At 41.0% G+C, this 5,599-nt stretch overlaps 1 long non-coding RNA gene across 1 annotated transcript; it reads right to left on the bottom strand.

Moving 5' to 3' along the window:
• Positions 1-333: 333 nt before the first annotated feature.
• LOC132129061 (uncharacterized) lies at positions 334-954 on the bottom strand. The gene is made up of 3 exons (XR_009428430.1): positions 881-954; positions 724-765; positions 334-588 (listed from the first exon to the last, which is right to left on the bottom strand). It is a non-coding gene; the product is annotated as an uncharacterized LOC132129061 (long non-coding RNA).
• Between the last annotated feature and the right edge of the window lie 4,645 nt (positions 955-5,599).

The raw sequence follows: 5,599 nt of genomic DNA, 5'->3' as shown, positions 1-5,599 counted from the left end.
ATTAAGAGCAAAGGTCTGTTTAAATGCCGACGGGAGCTGCGTTTGAATTACAATCGTTTTTTTCCTAGTTGTAGGGATGTTCACACTCGCGTGATGCCTTTTGAAAACATTAGGCCGGTGACACATTGGCATATTGCACCTGTCAAACATAGTCTATTTTGCCGTCAATACTGTTGATGGTGTCCTTTATCAGTAGGCTTTATATTTATGCTCAACATGAAATATAGATATTGTTGTCGTGAAGACAAGATCCTGGCCTATATATATATATATATATATATATATATATATATATACTGTAAATAAATATTAGTAATAGTTATTTACCTTTTAGAGTCAAATTGTAACTAGCATTTTTATCTGACACAGAAGTTCCTTTTTTTGCTTTGCATTCATATTTTCCACTGCCTCTCGCAGTGATGCTGGGCTGATGTTCACTAAGATCATCAGAGTCCTTGTACCAGTCATATTGTAACCCTGGGGGTTCCTCGGGTACCTCACAGTGTAGAGTGACTGTCTCTGTGCTGTACAGCACTTCATGAGATGGATTCAAAGTAATCTTTGGCTTGGAAATCTGAATAGGAGGTTCTAGGAGATGAATGATTCTTAGGTTAAAGAGGTTAATACCCAACTGTATTAAAAAGTGAATTGAAACTAAAACAGAAAATAAAAATAAAACACTTAAAATTAAAACACTTAATATAGTTTGTTTATGAATCTCACCACCAGTGCTGTCTTGAGATGTTACTTGTACACTCACTGCCACTATAAATTAATACAAAGATTCAGAGTGAAAAGGCATTGCAGTATAATGATAGTTTTAGTTTTATTGGTTTATATTGTATTAATATTGATTAACATACAAAATATAGCATCCTACCTGTCAAAAGGAAGATTTTAATCCTTTCCATTTGCAGATGCAGTCAAAGCAGAGCCAGCAGTGAACAAAGATCTTGAATGAGTGAGAAAAGCTTCCTGTTATAACCGCTTTTATACTATGAACTGTCTGAATACTCGATTCTGATTGGCTGTCAGGCATTAAAACCTTTTTAGTAGTGCACTGCTTTAATTGATGCGCACGCACACACACACACACACACACACACACACACACACACACACACACACACACACACACACACACACACACACACACACACACACACTCCCACACACACACAGACACACACACACATAAACACAGTGAGAGGTAGAGATGTTGGAGATTGCAGATTGCACTGTGCACACACATATTGCAGCACAACCTATTGTTGGTGCTGCCCCTAGATTTTAATTAATATAATTGCATTGATATTAGATACATAGGGGTCAGGGCAAGTTCATGATCGCAAAGTCATGTTCTTTGTTTTGCGATTTGGCCCCACCTCTCTTGAACGTTCAACTATTCCCCCTGTCCAGCTCCTCCTGCTCACAACTTTCATCTCTCTCTCTTTCTCTCTATTTTTCTCTATAATTTATTCAAATAAATGATATAATTCATTCAAATAAATGTGGTCTTTACAGCAGTATTTAATCTGATTTAAATGTGGGCTAACGAAGCGTAAAAAACTGCTGTAAAAAACAGCCAATTTTCAAACCGTAAAATATTGCTATTTCAGTAGACAGTTTAATACGTAAGGGATAATGTACATCCAGCCAGTTGTTATCGCAAAATAACCCCTGACAGGGTGATCAGAAGCACGACTCAGATAGGAGAGTTCTTGTATCACCTGGCTGGATGTACATTATCCCACTTAATAAACAGCTACTCGCTACATAAGTAAACAATTACACAAAATATTGATTTGAGTTGAAATATTTGAACGCAAAGCTTCCATAAACAGCAGTTATGAGCATATGGCACGTTAAAAGTAGACAGACATTTAAGTGATATGGTGCAGTCACACAAGATTTAACCACATAAATAATTATGGTGATAAAATATTTAAGATGAAAATGTTTTAACGTCTTACAAATAACAGGTACCTGAATCGCACCCTCATGAGACAGCCGTTCAGAATGATTGCATTGAAGCAGATTCTCTCGCAAGTATGCCCAGGGGGACTTCTTCTTTTCACTGGATTTGAAAAATGGCTACTTCACATCTAGATAGCCCACCACAGATGATTTTTCTTCAAGGGAGTGTCATATCATGAAACATGGTCCTTCCCTTCGGACTTTCCCTAGCTTCTTGCACTTTTATTAAGTGCATTGATGTGGCTCTTTCCCCACTGAGACGGATGGGAATCAGCATTCACGATTACCTCGACAAACTTAATTTGTAAATTGTGAGGTCCCGGAACAAAGCGGGGTAACAGATCCGGCATGTGATTACAGAAGGGAGAGGTAACGGAGCATTCGCGCAATCACATTGGTGGACCAGTTTAAGTGATTAAGAGCGTTCATCAGATACTTTTAGGGTCTGTAACGCGATGAATAACCTGGAAATGCCATGCAATTTTAAAACGGCAAATTCCAGGACAAAAAAAAAGTTAAAAAAAAGTAGTGGAATTTTATTTTACAATTACAGTTCAAAAAGATCTGGTTACATCGAATGATTCGTTCGCGAACCTGATATCACAAACTGTTTTGTTTTAGAACTCTCTCACAACAGACTCGGAAGAGAAGACAATGCTGAATAAAGTCGTAGTTTTTGCTATTTTTGGACCAAAATGTATTTTCGATGCTTCAAAAAATTCTAACTGACCCTCTGATATCACATGGACTACTTTGATGATGTTTTTCTTACCTTTCTGGACATGGACAGTAGACTGTACACACAGTTTCAATGGAGGGACTGAGAGCTCTCGGACTAAATCTAAAATATCTTAAACTGTGTTCCGAAGATAAACGGAGGTCTTACGGGTTTGGAACAACATGAGGGTGAGTTATTAATGACATAATTTTGATTATTGGGTGAACTAACCCTGGTTAAGGTTCATTCGTGGCTGTGATTTTATTTTATTTATGTGCAGTCACAATATCAACAAATATGCTTTTGTAGAATGGGGAAAACAACATGATGTGCTTTCTGCCATGTCGTCTTTAACAGGAGAACAAAAATGAACCGACACTCAGCAAAAACATGCCTCACAGACATGATAAATAAATCTATAGAAAGCTTTAAATGACTACTTAACGAAAACAAAAACTTTAATTATAATCAATCATAATCCATAAAGTTGCACTTAAAGGCGCATCTAATGGAGATGGCAAGTCAGGATCGGCAATTCATCCTTGCGACACAGAAACAGAAAACACTATTTTATTAGTAAATAATTCAAATATATCCCTGTCACATTTATGATTATGATTTACTTTTGCCGGTGCTTTGCAGCAAGCTTAAGTTTATTGCGTGGATTTGAACGCAGAACTGTTCAACTGTTGACGGCACGCACTGCTGCTGCGAGACACTAAACACGTCGAGTGTTGTTTCCATCAGGGTGGCAATTATTATTATTTTTCCATCACTAATGGATGTATGTATAAAATATAAAAATAAGAAGAAGCCTAAAACAGACCTGACCCGTGTCAGAACTATGATGTGAAAATTTGCCCGAGGCCAACCCAAGTGGCGTAAAAAGGAGGAGGGGGGTCCGCCAAATGAGGTGCCGGATCGGATTTCAGAGGTGCCGGATCTTGTTCTGGCACAAATTAAGCCCTGGACAAACTACTATCTCACAGATCCTTCCTCCTCAGCCATTTAGAGTGCCTGGGACTCTGGCGTGGTAGTTGTGCCAGAACGTGCCCTAGCCATACAGCATCTCATGGCTTCCTTCAAAACTGGAGCCTCCTGCCCCTCAAAGCATTTCAAAGGATGCTAGGCCTCATGTCCTCCACATTGCCAGTACTACACTGGGTGTTAAACACACCACAGTTTCCATTTAAGAAACATTTTGCACCATTTTTGTTGGGGCTGAACGTAGCCCTGTTCTGTTTCTCCTTAAAGGGGACCTATGATGCAAAATACACTTTAACATGTTGCTTGGACACAAAAGTGTAATGGCAGTATGTGTACACAACCACCCTATAATGATAAAAGTAAAAAGCAGTGTCTCCCAACTACCTGTTTTCAGCATTGCTGCTAATGTGACGTCACATTAGCCATAGGCCTCACCCACAAAATTTGACAGACACTGCCGTTTATACATAGAACTGCCCTGAGTGAGTTCACGTCAAGTCAAACACAGTCCACCATTGCTCCACTGATGTGAATGTCTCCCAAGTGCTTTTGGTGTTCCGTAGTGGATGAATTCTCTCCATTTACTCCCGAAATCTGAGCCGTTGAAGACGAGGTTACTTAATTTTTTTTAAGAAGATGTTCTCTCAACTCTACTGAAATTTGTTTATGTCTGCGCAAATTTTTACATTTACACCGGACTGCTTTGCAAATGAGGGTCAGTATGAAGCAGTTTTTGCACAAACGTTTTTCCTGGAGGATGGAGCAGTTCCTGGAGTTTCTTGGAGGATGTTCATGATGTAGCTACACCTCCATAGGAAGTAAGCATCACGCGTTAATTTTCCAAATTGTTTTAACTGATGCTGCCTTCACCTGCTACTAGAATGATTTGGAATAGGAAAGTGGGAGTTAAAATTGTACTAATAGTGGAGTGTTTATTTGCAAAGGCTAGCACCAGTGTTGGCGGAGGTTAAGCTCTTGAGGCTCTGCCCTTTTCACTGGAGCACAAACCCATTTGCATTTAAAGAGAAAATTATGCGTTTTGGCTCATATCCTAAAAGTGGCAATTTTAATCAATTCAAAATGTTCAAGCGGCAAACTAGACGTGGTAGATGGGAATTTGACGCTCTATTTGCATTTGGTGTGAACGCAGCATTACAGTGAGCGGTGAAAGGCACACCTGCCAGCGAATGGCTCCAAGGAGGATTTCACCACTTTTATGGGGTGGGTGCTGAAGAAGAATGCACTGTATTTCTCCATATGCACCTCTGAGGACATCTCCAGCCCAACTCCCAATCTAGATCCCAGCCATACCTCACCACTCAGCTGCACATAGATATCGGCAGAGCCCACCGGCAGGGCCATAACCTGCCATGATTAAAGTGCCTGCATTGGATAAAGTGAACAGGGCGGATGATTGCCTCAGAGCCCGAGCTCGATGACATGACTGACCAGGTGTAGGCTGGCAACACCGTGAATTGCTGTGGGAGTCCTTGTGGAGATAGAGGGAATGGAATGTCACCCTACCCACACTTCCACTGCTGAGGGTGAGCTAGTGATGAACTGGATTATTTGATTGGCTTCTCCTGTTTTCACTGGAATCCTGCCTACCTCCCCTTGGTCTCCTGAGGCCCTGCTGGTTCCTCCCATCTCTCCTTTGTCAGCCAGCTCCTCATCAACAGCATCAAGGAGGTTCCCACCCAGCCTCCCACTTTCTCCTTCTCTGTCTCATTCAGCCAGTCCATTGGCCCTGTGTCAACTGGTCACTGAAGATAACTCATTTCGCCCTTAGCATGCCGAATCTTCAGCTTCTGGCTGGAGGATCCCTTATCTCAACCTCCAGCCTCCCAGACCCTGACTCCATCTCAGTCCTCAGACACCATCAGCTCCACCTTGGCTCATGGCTCCCTCATCTCCACC

The sequence above is a fragment of the Carassius carassius genome, chromosome 46 (assembly GCF_963082965.1).
Source record: "Carassius carassius chromosome 46, fCarCar2.1, whole genome shotgun sequence".
In the NCBI taxonomy this organism is placed as follows: Eukaryota; Metazoa; Chordata; class Actinopteri; order Cypriniformes; family Cyprinidae; genus Carassius; species Carassius carassius.
This window is presented reverse-complemented; position numbering and strand designations above follow the sequence as displayed.